A 15,699-nucleotide genomic window follows, 5' to 3' on the forward strand; every position below is an offset into this window, starting at 1 on the left:
ACGACCAGGGCTTAGTATGGCAAGTTGCTAGCCACTCGGGGTGTAGATTGTGAACAGACAGACAGGCTCTAGCAGAAAACGTACACGTCATAAAATGGAAAAGCTCTGAATGACCTTCCACACAATCCCATCAAAAGCTGAATATCCCTCGTTCAACAGTTCACATGGCGCTGCACAAACGACTTCGCTTGCAAGCTTACGAAGTTCAAACATGGGCAAGCACTCAGCGAAACGAATTGCAGTTTTGCCACAAATCTGTAATTACGATGTTGGATCGCATCGGGCAAAACCAAACTACACTGGTGCCCACAATTACAGCAGCATACGGAAATGTTGCAAGGTTACGTTTGTTTTGCCTCAAAGCAGTGTAAACGGCTGATAGTAAAGTAGAAACAATGTCAAGAACACAGAACGTAAACAACTGCAAGGTGCATAACGATAGACAACATGTTGTTCATTTATTCCAACTTAACGGATACATACATTCCGACAACCGCTTAATGGACTCATCATGGGGTGCTGATGCACCCTTACAATTTCATGGAGACATGTTCGAGTGGTTAACATAATCTCTGCCCACACCATTAGGGATCCTCCTCGATAGCGGTCTCTTTCCACGATGTCTGGACTTCGAAATCATGTTCCACGTTCCCTCCAGGTGCGAATGCATCGAGAGTCACTCTGCAGACCAAATCAGGACTCATCTGCGACAAGAACATTGGCCCACTGTTCGACCGTCAGGGTGCAATTTGACGACTCCACTCTAGACGTTCCCTTCTGTGAAGACGCATCAGAGGTACACGAACAGAAGGTCTTCGACAATAAAGCCTACTCTGGCGAAGCATTCTATACACCGCTTGCCTCGATGTAAGTCCAGTGGATGCTCCGAGGTCGGAAGCCAGTTTCAGTGCAGTACTAAGGTGGTACAGAGATGCCTTTACAGCCAAATAACGGCCATCTCTTCTCAAGCCCTGCCCTGGTCTTTGGGATACTGTTTCGGTTTCTATAAACTGTCGCCACATAAGAGAAACAACAGAGCGATTCACATTCAGCTTTCGAGCCACATCAGTTTGCGACTGGCCTGCTTTCATTCTTCTTATGGCCCTCAAAATACTAACACGAATTCTTTACAGACGAGTGGAAAAACTGGTAGAAGCCGATCAGGGGAAAGATCAGCTTGGATTCCGTAGAAATATGGGAACACGCGAGGCAATACTGACCCTACGACTTATATTAGAAAATAGATTAAGGAAAGGCAAACCTACGTTTCTAGCATTTGTAGACTATGTTGACTGGAATACTCGCTTTCAAATTCTGAGGGTGAAAGGGGTAAAATACAGGCAGCGAAGGCTATTTACAATTTGTACAGAAACCAGATGGCAGTTATAAGAGTCAAAGGGCATGAAAGGGAAGCAGTGGTTGGGAAGGGAATGAGACAGGGTTGTAGCCTCTCCCCGGTGTTATTCAATCTGTATATTGAGCAAGTAGTAAAGGAAACGAAAGAAAAATTCCGAGTCGGAATTAAAATCCATGGAGGTTCGCCGATGACATTGTATTTCTGTCAGAGACAGCAAAAGATCTAGAAGAGCAGCTGAACGGAATGGACAGTGTCTTGAAAGGAGAGTGTAAGATGAACATCAACAAAAGCAAAACGAGGATAATGGAATGTAGTCGAATTAAATCGGGTGATGATGCGGGAATTAGATTAGGAAATGAGACGCTTAAAGTAGTAAATGAGTTTTGCTCTTTGGGGAGCAAAATAACTGATGATGTTCGAAGCAGAGATGATATAAGATGTAGACTAGCAATGGCAAGGAAAGCACAACTTGACTAGAAGAAGGGATCTCTTGATAGGACATGTTCTGAAGCATCAAGGGATCACCAATTTAGTATTGGAGGGTAGCGTGGAGGATAAAAATCGTAGAGGGAGACAAAGAGATGAATACACTAAACAGATTCAGAAGGATGTAGGTTGCAGTAGGTACTGGAAGATGATGAAGCTTGCACAGTATAGAGTAGCATGGAGAGCTGCATCAAACGAGTCTCTGGACTGAAGACCACAAGAACACCATGGCCCTCCAATGCAGAGAGTCTGGTAGGCGTCTTTTCTGTGCCACACTGCACCGTCTGTGACTGTGTACACACTAGTTGTGGATGTGGGGCAGCCGCGCGGTTTGAGGCGCCATGTAACGGATTCCGGGGAGCTTCCCCCCTCGTGTGTGTGTGTGTGGGGGGGGGGATTCTCAGCGTAAGTTATTTTAAATTAGTACAAGTAGTGTGTAAGTCTAGGGACCGATGACCTCAGCGGTTTGGTCCCTTAGGAATTCACACACATTTCAACAGTTTTTGATGTGGGGCTACCCGGTTTACACTACCCTCTTGATAGGTGCTCTGACGTCATCGTCGACGTGGTTGACAATTGACCGGAATGCTATCTTACGTGCAGAACATGACTGGATGGATATCTGTTCAAAATTGGCTCTGAGCACTATGGGACTTAACTTCTGTGGTCATCAGTCCCCTAGAACTTGGAACTACTTAAACCTAACTAACCTAAGGACATCACACACATCCATGCCCGAGGCAGGATTCGAACCTGCGACCGCCGCGGGCGCGCGGTTCCAGACTGTAGCGCCTAGATCCGCTCGGCCACTCCGGCAGGCGGATATCTGTTTACATGTTGTACGATTATACCGTTAATTAGACACAACACAGGAAAATAGCTGTTTGTTGCTATACTTTTGGACACTAGTGTATTTACGAAATGTCGTTTTCTCTGGCGAAGCAACATCGCACACATGTGAGATTGTTATTAGGCACATTTGCATCTGGCGTTCGGAAAAGTCTTTCGGGCTTCGGGAACATGTCAGAGGTATGGGGAAAGGTAAATGTGTTGTGCGCACCGATGAATGATAGCATAGTTGGATCAATTTTATTTTTTCCTCATCGAGCAAAGAGTAAGAGGAGCCGTTCATCTGGACACGGCTGAGCGATCCGTTGTGAAGCAGCTCCTTCCCCTTCAGCCAATGTAATCTTCCAGCAGGACGGCGGACCACCGTACTGGAGTTCACATGTTCGTCACTTCCGCCACCGAAAATTTTCACAGCGATGGGCAAAACGTATTGGACGAATCAAGTAGCCATGCGATTTTTCGTATAGCACTTTTTGAGTTACGATGCCACAAACGGCAAGTATCTTTCTCGCTTTTCATTGCAAACTGCACTTACAAATCAGAGATAATTCATGTGAACATCCTGTACGTTTATATGGTATGTCCAGCAAATCAATAATTACTTGGTGTACGTCGAACAAGAAGGGAGCAGAAATGTACCAGTTTATCACAGAACAGTAGAGGGCTACTTCAGCACGGTTTAGTGGTCTTTACGGTCAGTTTACAATTTACTTAAAAACTATTTTTCATCCTCAGATCATTGAAATGGTAACATAACTAATTTCGACTTCTTATGAAGTCATGTCAGGTGTTCTGTTTGAAACGAAAGGAAAAAAGAGGGATAGTAAAATAATACGAAATTAAATTGCCATACCAAAACAATTTCAACACACAGCTACATACACTTGAGTACAAAGGCGCTCACAGTAACAACACGTCTGCGCTCTGATTCGTCTAGCTGAAGGCTACAGTCGACTACGTAATAGAAGAATAAAGTTTGTAACTTTTAAATCGCTAAAATAACGTACGATAAAAATATTCACGATATAAAACTAGTAGAGCTATATACCTCTTTTCTAATTGATTACTTAACTACAAGTAGCCGACTTAACACCGAGGTGACAAAATTCATAGGACAGCGACATGCACGTATACAGACGGCGGTACTATCGCGTACACGACCTGTAAAATGTCAGTGCACTGACTGATCTATCATTTGCATGCACCTGGTTCATCTGAAAACGTTTCCGACGTAATTACGGTCGCAAGAAGGGAATTCACAGCCTGTGAACCCGGAAGGGTAGTCGGAGATAGATGCATTGGTCATTCCATTTCGTAAGTCGTTAGGCATTTCAATATTCCGGCATCTACTCTGTCAATAGCATGCCAAAAACACCAAATTTCAGTCATAGCCTCTCATCACGGGCAACGCCTTCGCTTGACGACCTAGAGCAGCAGCGTTGGCGTACAATTCTCATTGCTAACGGACAAGTAACACTGCGCGAAATAACCGAAGAAATCAATGTGTGAAGTATGACGAACGTATCAGTTAGGAGAGTACAGCGAAATGTGGCGTTAATGGGCTGTGGCACTAGACGACCGACGCGAGTGCATCTGCTAACAGCACGACATCGCTTGCAGCGCCTCTCCTGGACTTATGACCGTATCAGCTGGACCCTAGACGACTGGAAAACTGTGGTCTGGTCAGATCTGATGGTAGGGATCGAGTGTGCGAAGTACCCCATGATCGCGTGGACCCACGTTGTCAACAAGGCACTGTGTAACCTGTTGGTTGGTCCACAATGGTGTGGCTGTGTTTCCACAGAATGGACTGCCTGAATCGATCAGTGACTGGAAACGGTCATGTTCGGCTACGTGGAGGCCACTTGCAACCATTCATGGACTTATGTTGGCAAACATCGATGCATCGATTGAATTTTTGTGGATGACAACGCGCGATGCCAGCAGGGCATAACAGTTTGCGACTGTTTTGGACAATATTCTGGACATTCCGAGCAAACAACGCGCGATGCCAGCAGGGCATAACAGTTTGCGACTGTTTTGGACAATATTCTGGACATTCCGAGCAAACGATCTGGCCAGAGCCGACCGTGTGGCCGAACGGTTCTAGGCGCTTCAGTCTGGAACCGAGCGACCGCTACGGTCGCAGGTTCGAATCCTGCCTCGGGCATGGATGTGTGTGATGTCCTTAGGTTAGTTAGGTTTAATTAGTTCTAAGTTCTAGGGGGCTGATGACCTCAGATGTTACGTCCCACAGTGCCCAGAGCAATTTTTTAAGTACTCTGAAAAGAATTTTGCTGAAAAAAATTTTTTTCAAGCATTTTCTTACCACGTGTGTTTGTGCCACGCCCACTTTTCTTCATATATTTTAGATCTTTATATCCATTACATTGCACGTTAGTTTTTTTTTTTCTCTCCCGAGAGTGTTGGCTATCCTTGGAACGCAACGGTCGGTATTCTTTGGTTTCCGCTGTTTGTAAACAACACGCTTTCAATTAGAGGACGGAAAATTGTTAACCGGACAGGCAATCAGGAGGAATAAAGAAAGTCTGGAGGCAATGAAGAGAGATATTTGGGCCATATTCTTCCATAAGTCCTCTACTGATAATAAGTCATCTCATGGATTGTGTCCATCAGGAGAAAATTCGTGGTACAAACACAACAGGGCTCAGGCAACTGGAGAATCTTATTCTCACCAGCATCCTCTTCCTGCTGCTGTTATTATAGCAATTAAACCTATTTTAAGAGACTTGGCTCACCCTGACCTTCTAAGGAGATGTCTGCATGGGCAGACACAGGATCCAAATGAATGTCTGAACAGCATAATTTGGAACCGCCTTCCTAAAACTATATTTTTAGGCATACAATGAAACTAGGAGTTCATGATGCTGTTATTACATTCAATTGTGGTAATATTGGAAAGTGTTGGATACTGAAAAAGCTGGGAATTAATACTGGTGAAAATATGATCACTGGGCTGCAACATTGCGATAAAATGTGGATAGCCGATGCAGACAGGTCAGCATCTAATATGGCCAAGAAAGCAAGACAAACATCCAGGAAGATGAAAAAGAAGCTGGAAGACCAAAGAAGGGCCATCATTTTCGGCAGGACAGTTTTAATTAAATGTAAGTGACCAATTTCAAAAGTTTTTTCTTTAAAGTCAATTTTCCGCAAACTAAAATTTTCAGTACATATGCCACATTATATCAGAAACTATCACAGATAAATGACTGAAATTTTCAGAGACCCTGCACAACATGAAAAGCCACCTCTCGTACTACATTCATTAATATTCCCCCATTAGGAAGTTTACCAAAAAATATTTTCTGCAGAAAAAACTTAATATTTTTGTTAATAAATTTAAAAATCATTTCTTAAAAACTATAAAATGGATAAAGTAGAGTGTAGTGCAGTTGACTCTATTAGCATCATGTAACATGCAGTAAAAATATTAAGGCCCTGCATCAAATAGTTTTTTTCAGAAATGGGTCAAATACTTGTCTAAATTAACATGGGTTAGGCAGGCAGGGTGTGGTCCTCTCAATGCCACAACATAGTGTTCCGTTGACCAAACTGCGTTAGGCCATTGCTGCTAGCCGTTTCCCCAACGTTACGCCTGCTCCGATGTCTAATTTAATGACGGTATAGAAAACTTGAGGATAGAGCTACCGGCCATGATCCGCTGGACAATACGCAGCCTCGGCAGAGATTAACGGTATGAAAGGGTCCGCAGTTCTTTTAAATACTGTCCCTGTTACCGCATTTTCGCTCACGAAACGTTCATTTATTTTTCGAACAGTAACGTACTACAATAGCTGTGATATTTAGTTAACAAATTTCGCGCACAGTCGTTCCCTGGAAATCCAGCGTGGTTCGAGCAATTACACTACACAGAAGGAACCCAGGGGCTAATGTACCGCCGGCGAGGGGATCGGGAAAAAAACTTGCCTGTGACCACTTATCAGGAAACATAAGCAACGCCCCCTCCCCACTCACATCTTTTCTTTAGTTATTTCGGAAAACCCAGGGTTTTGAACTGCCGATCCCCTGAATGTGTGGATGTGAATCTATCGTGTTGCTACTGCGTCACCTTGATCGGTATTTACGTGTTATTGGAGATGACAATGAAGATGTGAAGATGACTTGTTTCCGGGGAACAGTAGCTACGTCATAAATGTATATGAATGAATGATGAAACGCCGCTAAATACTGATCCCCGAACGAAGAAAGCTAATAAGTCCCTCCCAGCCGTGATGCAGGACACACCGTCCAAGACTTGATCCAGGATGAGATGAGAGAGGCGTATCAAAACAGGTAAAAGGTCTTGACGAAGAGATAAAAGTATAATGAACCTCCAGAGCCACAAAAGTCCAGTGGGTTCATCTAGATTTCAAAATGAGTCAACTTTTACGGGATAATGGACAGAACTGCAAACGCAATGGCATCCAGATTCGATGCCACCGTGGGGATGATGACTACAATTGTGGCGTGGATATGACAGGAGCTTATTCCACAGGGTTTCTGACTGTCGTGTGCAAACCTGTTGTCTAAGGCCACTGATCTGAGATTATCTACACTCATGCTCATAAATTAAGAATAATGCTGATACATGGTGAAACAACGCTCTGGTGGGCGGTTTGCGGGTTTAAATCACCTCGGGGTATGACCATGCGGCGCATTTGACCTGCGGTCGTCGCACGGTGACGCTGGCAGCAGTCCACATGAGCATAGGTGTGTTGGTGCATGTCAGAGTACAGTGCAGCGAGTAAGTGAGCAGACGTTTTCAGACGTGCTAATGGTGACTATGTGTTGAAAATGGCTCAAAGAACACATATTGATGACGTTATGAGGGGTAGAATACCAGGGCTGGAGGCTGGTCAAACACAGCAGGTCGTAGCACGGGCCCTCCGTGTGCCACAAAGTGTGATCTCCAGATTATGGCAACCATTCCAGCAGACAGGAAACGTGTACAGGCGCTACACTACGGGTTGTCCACAGTGTACATCACCACAAGAAGACTATCTCACTAGCAGTGCCCGCAGACGGCCACGAAGTACTGCAGGTAGCCTTGCGCGGGACCTTATTGCTGTCATTAGAACAGTTGTCTCCAGACACACAGTCTACAGACGACTATACATGGTTTGTTCGCCCGGAGACTTGCAAGGTGCATTCCACTGACCCCTGGTCACAGAAGAGCCTCTAAAGCCTGGTATCTAGAACACAGTGCATGGCCATTGTAACAGTGGTCCCAGGTTATGTCCTCGGAAGATTCCAGTGATTCTCGCCGGCCTTTCATCTGGCGTGAACCAGGAACCAGAAACTAATCCCTTAATGCCCTTAAAAGGGACCTGTATGGAGGTCGTGGTTTGATGGTGTGGGGTGCGATTATGATTAGTGCACGTACTTCCCTGTGGAACTGTAACAGGTCAGATGTATCGGGACGTCATTTTGCACCAGTATGTCCACCTTTTCAGGGGTGCATTGGGTCCCACCTTCCTCCGGATGCATGATAACGCACGGCCCCACCGAGCTGCCGTCGTGGAGGAGTACCTTGAAACAGAAGATATCAGGAGAATGGAGTGGCTTGCCTGTTATCCAGACCTAAACCCCATCGAGCACGTATGGGATGCTCTCCTCGTCGACGTATCGCTGCACGTCTTCAAATCCCTGCGACACTTCAGGAACTCCGACAGGCACTGGTGCAAGAATGGGAGGCTATACCCCAGCAGCTGCTCGACCACCTGATCAAGAGTATTCCAACCCGTTGTGCGGCCTGCGTACGTGTGCATGGTAATCATATCCCATATTGACGTCGGTGTACATGCAAAAGAAACAGTGGCGTTTTGTAGCACAAGTGTTTCGGTACTGTTTTCTCAACTTATCAACAATTCCGTGGACTTACAGATCTCTGTCGTGTGTGTTCCCTATGTGCCTATGCTATTAGCGCCAGTTTTGTGTAGTGCCACGTTGTGTGCCACCACATTCTGTAATTATCCTTAATTTATGAGCATGAGTATATTAAGTCTTACGTAAGCTTCTCATGAGTCGTCAACAACAGAGCGACACACACCTGAAGAGTCGAGAAAACGTGGTGCTCCGCTGAATGCAGGAAATTCACTTTGCTGGGGCAAGCAAAATGTTTGTAAGACAGTTTTCTCTAAGATATCCACGGGTACAGCCAGCGTCGCCCCTGAGATGCTGGAACAATATCCGAGAGCGTTTCATAGTGCACCTGGCCGCTCGACACAATAACAATTCCAGCGTATTTACCTCTCCGCAGAACCGCACAGCACTGCGGCATTAAGTCACTCTCCTTCCGCTTTTATTGGCTGCACCGCGCTGAATATTACACCGCTGGCCTGGTTTTGCGCCGAGTACTCGGCCACCAGCCCAGCCAAGTTCACCGCACTTCCTACGAAAGCGGACTCTTGTTTACTGTGGGCCTTGCGGGCGCCTTGCAATTCCGTGGCCAACAAAAAGTAAAAAATAAGCCAAGCGCACCATAACAGGAAAGCAGAAACGCCAGGAGAACTTAAGATGACACCAAGAGGAACAAACCTTCATAAAACTCAAATAGAGCAAGAAACACATTCTTTGGGAAAACAAAAATTAAACTTATTTTCTGTCCTAGTTCAGATATCGCCAATTGTTTCAGGACAGTTCTGCTCATAACCAATTAAACACCATGCTTTCATAGAATATTTAAAGAGGGCAGACAATCGTGTGGTTCCCGAAGAGAGGCAGCAGCCCCATTCGGATCTCCGGGCGGAGACTACTCAGGAAGACGTCGTTATCAGGAGAAGGAAAACTGGCGTTCTACGGATCGGAGCGAGGAATGTCAAATCCCTTAATAGGGCAGGTAGGTTAGAAAATTAAGTTTGGATTCCGTAGAAATATTGGAACACGTGAGGCAACACTGATCCGACGACTTATCCTAGAAGAAAGATGTAAGGAAAAGCAAACCTACGTTTCAAGCATTCGTAGACTTAGAGAAATCTTTTGACAATGTTGACTGGAATACTCTCTCTAAAATTCTGAAGGTGGCAGGGGTAAAATACAGGGAGCGAAAGGCTATTTACAATTTGTACAGAAACCAGATGGCAGTTATAAGAGTTGAGGGTATGAAAGGGAAGTACTGGTTGGGAAGGGAGTGAGACAAGGTTGTAGCCTCTCCCCAATGTTATTCAATCTGTATATTGAGAAGCAGTAAGGGAAACAAAAGAAAAATTCGGAGTAGGTATTAAAATCCATCGAGAAGAAATAAAAACTTTGAGGTTCGCAGATGACATTGTAACTACATTGTAACTCCGTCAGAGACAGCTAAGGACTTGGATAATCAATTGAAGGGAATGGACAGTGTCTTGAAAGGAGAGTGTAAGATGAATATCAACAAAAGGAAAACGAGGATAATGGAATGTAGTCGAATTAAGTGGGGTGATGCTGCGGGAATTAGATTAGGAAATGAGACATTTAAAGTAGTAAAGGAGTTTTGCTATTTGGGGAGCAAAATAACTGATGACAGTCGAAGAAGAGAGGATATAAAATGTAGACTGGCAATGGCAAGGAAAGCGTTTCTGAAGAAGAGAAATTTGTTAACATCGAGTATAGATTTAAGCGTCAAGAAGTCGTTTCTGAATGCATTTGTATGGAGTGTAGCCAGGTAAGGAAGTGAAACGAGGACAATAAATAGTTTAGACAAGAAGAGAAAATAAGCTTTCGACATGTGGTGCTACAGAAGAATGCTCAAGATTAGATGGGTAGGTGTTTGTGGCACAACTTGACAAGGAGAAGCGACCGGTTGGTAGGACATGTTCTGAGGCATCAAGGGATCACAAATTTAGCATTGGAGGGCAGCGTGGAGGATAAAAATCGTAGAGGGAGACCAAGAGATGAATACACTAAGAAGATTCATAAGGATGTAGGTTGAAGTAGGTACTGGGAGATGATGAAGCTTGCACGGGACAGAGTAGCATGGAGAGCTGCATCAAACCAGTCTCTGGACTAAAGAGCAAAACAACATGCAATACATAGCACTGAGGGTTTTTTTCTTACAGTTAGTATGAAGAGTTCGAGCAGCCTTATTACTGCCTTTAATTAATGTTTCAAACAGTCATAGCAGAACTGAATTTCTCATACGACGTCTTTCCAATGTTGAAGATGTCGGGCACTTTAGAGAGTCAAGTCATTTTTTTCCTTGTTTCAGACACGACACCTTAAAATGCAGTGAGACCTTTGGCTCACCCGTTTTCCTTTATTCATCTTTAATTATCCAACTGGAAGGGAGCTAAAATTGTTTAACAGGAGTCACGATATCACATTGATTGTACGAGCTGATTTCTCTTCTCTTCTTACCCTTCTCTAATCCAACACAGAAATATGTATATCAGTTTGCTTTATGGGCGAGTATCGGAATTGCGGAGTGTTGTGAATATGAGATAGGCTGTGACGTGTAGCGCGACCTACCGAAACGAGCCACGGGCACACCGACCTCCGCAGAAACATAGCTACAAGTACAGCGTCCTCGCCGCGCCGGGTGGTTAGAGCCGCCTCGTCAAACGGTGAGCAGGCAAAGGTAGGTCTGTGTCCGGTTTATACGACTGTCTGCCGCACAGCTCAGGTAAAAAGCCCTCGTTTTACGAGATGTAACTCTGTCAGCGGATGGTATGCGCTAGGAGCTTTTCAAAAGAAGTACTTGAGTGGATATGCAACTTCTGGCTTACCTAAAACAACATGACAAAACAGCTCTGACTTATTTAGTGCCCAGAAGCTGCAGTAAGGTTGATGACCAGACTCGTGGACAGTTTCTAAACATCTTTGCAGGACTTGCAATGTTACGCCAGTTGGTGACTGAATGAGCCCTTGATTAGTATTTCAGAACTGAAGTCAGGAAGATGTAACACTTGGCGGGAAGTTTCCTAGAAAAGAGGGGAAGAAAAGGATTTCATTGGTTTGTCGACGTTTCGCCGTTTCCTTAGGAAAAATTGTGTCAAAGGAACAATTACGCAACTCGTAGGCTGTGGTAGTGTTTGAAAGCATTGGTGAACAAATTCTGTTGTTGCGAGGAACGGAGCAACGTGCTTTTTGGAGACTTAAGACACTCTGCTCACATTACACTGAAGAATACAGTAAGTGTTGGTTACAGCTCCGACATTAGTGCAAGCCAGAGTTTTGTAGTGCAATCTTCAAGATAGGTTTCACTCTCTCATATTCGCCAGTGCTTGCTCAGATCTTTGGTACTTTTATTGCAGACAAACAGTCACTGTGATCGACAAAATGAAGTTGCAAATCAGTTCGTACAGTCAGACGAGAAATTATCGGATAACTACACTTTAGACTGCTACGGTCGCAGGTTCGAATCCTGCCTCGGGTATGGATGTGTGTGATGTCCTTAGGTTAGTTAGGTTTAAATAGTTCTGAGTTCTAGGGGACTGATGACCTCAGAAGTTAAGTCTCATGGTACTCAGAGCCATTTTTCAACTAAACTTCATTTAGTAACACTGTCACCTCAGAGTTTTAGTTTCCAATTTTCACTGAAATGTACATCATTGTCAAGTTCAAACTCACTTAATTTTTTTAATGTTTTATAGCTCGAACTTTTTTTAAAGAACCACAGAGCGTACTTAAATCTTGAGTTTATTATCACACTAAATCCCTATCAATGATCTTTCTCAAATGCCCCAATTTCAGATCCACTGTTAAATACATGACAGCATTAGTAAATTTGTAAATGACAGCATTAATATGGCTCTGAGCACTATGGGACTTAACATCTGCGGTATTCAGTCCCCTAGAACTTAGAACTACTTAAACCTAACTAAGCTAAGGACATCGCACACATCCATGCCTGAGGTAGGATTCGAAACTGCGACCGCAGCGGTCGCGCGGTTCCAGACTGACGCCCCTAGAACTGCTTGGCCACACCGGCCGGCGACAGCATTAGTCAATTTGTTGCATTAAATTCAGCACTGATTCTCACAGGCGTGCCTGATTCATGATTAAATCAAATTCATTTAAATTTCACTTTTAGACAAGCACGGTTTTACAACGTTAGGCACATAATTATATGAAGCTTATAAGGACAAAACACTTACCCAAGGACATATCATTCGAGTGGTTTTTCTTTTCTTCGCTCCCCCCCCCCCCCCCAACGAAAGATATTTACAGTTAAGCACGGTTTGATAATCATTAAAAATAATCAACACACCAGTAATGCAGAGATACATTTCAAAATTACTTGTCCCCTTCCGTTCTCGCCAGCTAGGAACGTTATGACAATTTCAGATCTCTGTAATTCAGTCTTTTCCTGTCCTTCAGTATTCTGTAATGTTTTCGCCATACTTTTTTCTCCTCAGATCACTTCACATGTAGTCTTTCTCACTCATTCTACCTTAGAACCATTCCAAGAGCAACAGTTGCCTTCTGAAACTTTGTTTCTTATGATTTTATATTGTGTATTTCTATATCTCTCTGTAACTTCTCAGACCCAGCTTCTTGTTAATTGCATTCGCCGGAGATGATTGTAGATCTGTGTTCTCTCTTGTACGGCTACTGCCACTGATCCAATATAAATGTCCAAAAAATGTCAGTCTTCTTTTGTTTGTCGTCTGTTATTTTCTCTGTATTTTTTCTTGCTCCTTATTGGATCTAAACTTTTCCTAGTGATTCATCTCCCTAACATTATCCAGTTTTTCTAACTTATAAACCAGCGCAAGGCATTCACTCACGTAAAATCATTCTAGTTTCACTACAGTCTTTCGATCCTTTATTTTTGCATTTTGTGTTAATTCCCTTTGCATACAGAAGCCGATCCTTTCTTCCAGGAGTGCTACACCCACATAGTACGCAACTCTGTGAAGATCGCGAAAAGCGAGGATCCCACTTTAGAGCCCCAGTCCGGCAACACTTCGTATCTGTCACCAAGTTCTGATGTCAATGAGTACCTATCACGGCGTTTGCTACAGGCGTTTAGAACGCACAAGTGGGCGGTTAAGCCTGCGGTATGATTTGCTGATTGTAGGGCTAGAAAACACAGGCAGGAAGTCTATGTCTAGTTGAATATTAAATGACTGTATTGCTCAATAGTGCAACTTGCCTAGTACTGATGACAAAGTCGTGGTTACGAATATCGAGGTACAAATCAAACCCAACTGTTGATACGCACATGCACTGTATAATCTTCGCAATATGCGAGCTAACATCCCACAGATGTTGGGGCTCACATGCGGTTCCTCTTCGTTGAAATGTCTTGGCTCAAACTCGTCTAGGGATTGAACCGCACGTGTCACATCACACGCCCTAAATTACACACTTGTGACCTTTTGGTTACATTGTCTGGCTGACGGCAAGTCTGCGAAATACACAGTTAATATAACATACAATAACCGTAATAGTAATGTCGGGAACTAAATTAACGACCCATAAATGATGTAGGCCACAGAGTTGCGATTTGCTTAGAATAATGCTTATTCAGAAAGAAAACTAATAGCGAGTGTGGTCGTCTTTAGAATTACTACTACACTCGAGCGCATGTCCATTTTGAAACATTTCGATAATCACAATCTCATCGCGAAACACAAGTCCAATACTCCACACCAGGCGCACGGCTGCTCACCGTTCAGAGCCGAAGTCCCGCGATACCACACAACGCGAAATTTGCTAAGTCGTTTCACTTCCTAGCTGCCTGAAGACAGACCGTCCGTTTTCGTGTCTGCACCAGCACTGTTCACTTCGGTGTCTCCAGCCGAACTGTCCGTTTTCGCGTCTGCAACCCCACTGATCCTCTCTGCCCGTCCCCGACGCGTTTCCCACGCGCCGAATATCCTCGCTGAACTGACTAGGGCAGTTCCTTTCCTGAAGCCGTCCATATGGTTGGCTACAGCTAATTCTACATTATTTTACATTTTTAACATATTTAAATAATCAACGCTTGACCACTTTCACGTTCTAAATAAAGTAACAATAATATCCATTACATAATAAACGTTCACCCCATGAACCATGGACCTTGTCGTTGGTGGGGAGGCTTGCGTGCCTCAGCGAAGAGGGGCAGCAGCCTTTTCAGTAGTTCCAACGGCAACAGTCAGGATGATTGACTGATCTGGATTTGTAACAATAACCAAAACGGCCTTGCTGTGCTGGTACTGCGAACGGTTGAAAGCAAGGGGAAACTACAGCCGTTTTTTTTTTTCCCTAGCGCATGCAGCTTTACTGTATGGTTAAATTATGATGGCGTCCTCTTGGGTAAAATATTCCGGAGGTAAAATATTCCCCCCTTCGGATGTCCGGGCGGGGACTACTCAAGAGGACACCATTATCAGGAGAAAGAAAACTGGCATTCTACGGATCGGAGCGTGGAATGTCAAATCCCTTAATCGGGCAGGTAGGTTAGAAAATTTAAAACGGGACATGGATAGGTTAAAGTTAGATACAGTGGGAATTAGTGAGGTTCGGTGACAGGAGGAACAAAACTTTTGGTTAGGTGAATACAGGGTTATAAATACAAAATCATATAGGGGTAATGCAGGAGTAGGTTTAATAATGAATAAAAAATAGGAGTGCGGGTAAGCTACTACAAACAGCATAGTGAACGCAGTATTATGGCCAAGATAGACACGAAGCCCACGCCTACTACAGTAGTATAAGTTTATATACCAACTAGCTCTACAGATTATGAAGAAATTGATGAAATGTATGATGAGATAAAAGAAATTATTTAGATAGTGAATAGGGACGAAAATTTGATTCCGAGAGTACGAAAAGGGAGAGAAGGAAACATAGTAGGTGAATATGGATTGGGGGTAAGAAACGAAAGAGAAAGCCGTCTGGTAGTATTTTGCACAGAGCATAACTTAATCATAGCTAACACTTGGTTCAAGAATCATAAAAGGGGGTTGTATACATGGAATAATCCTGGAGATACTAGAAGGTATCAGACAGATTATATAATGCTAAGAAAGAGATTTAGGAACCAGGTATTAAGTTGTAAGATATTTCCAGGGGCAGAT

The 15,699-nt window shown here is 43.9% G+C and overlaps 1 protein-coding gene across 2 annotated transcripts in view; it reads right to left on the reverse strand.

The window, feature by feature from the left end:
- LOC126272023 (CD109 antigen) overlaps positions 1–15,699 on the reverse strand; it is a 740,173-nt gene that overhangs the window by 417,844 nt on the left and 306,630 nt on the right. The window lies entirely within an intron of this gene.

The sequence above is a fragment of the Schistocerca gregaria genome, chromosome 5, assembly GCF_023897955.1.
Source record: "Schistocerca gregaria isolate iqSchGreg1 chromosome 5, iqSchGreg1.2, whole genome shotgun sequence".
NCBI classification, from domain to species: domain Eukaryota; kingdom Metazoa; phylum Arthropoda; class Insecta; order Orthoptera; family Acrididae; genus Schistocerca; species Schistocerca gregaria.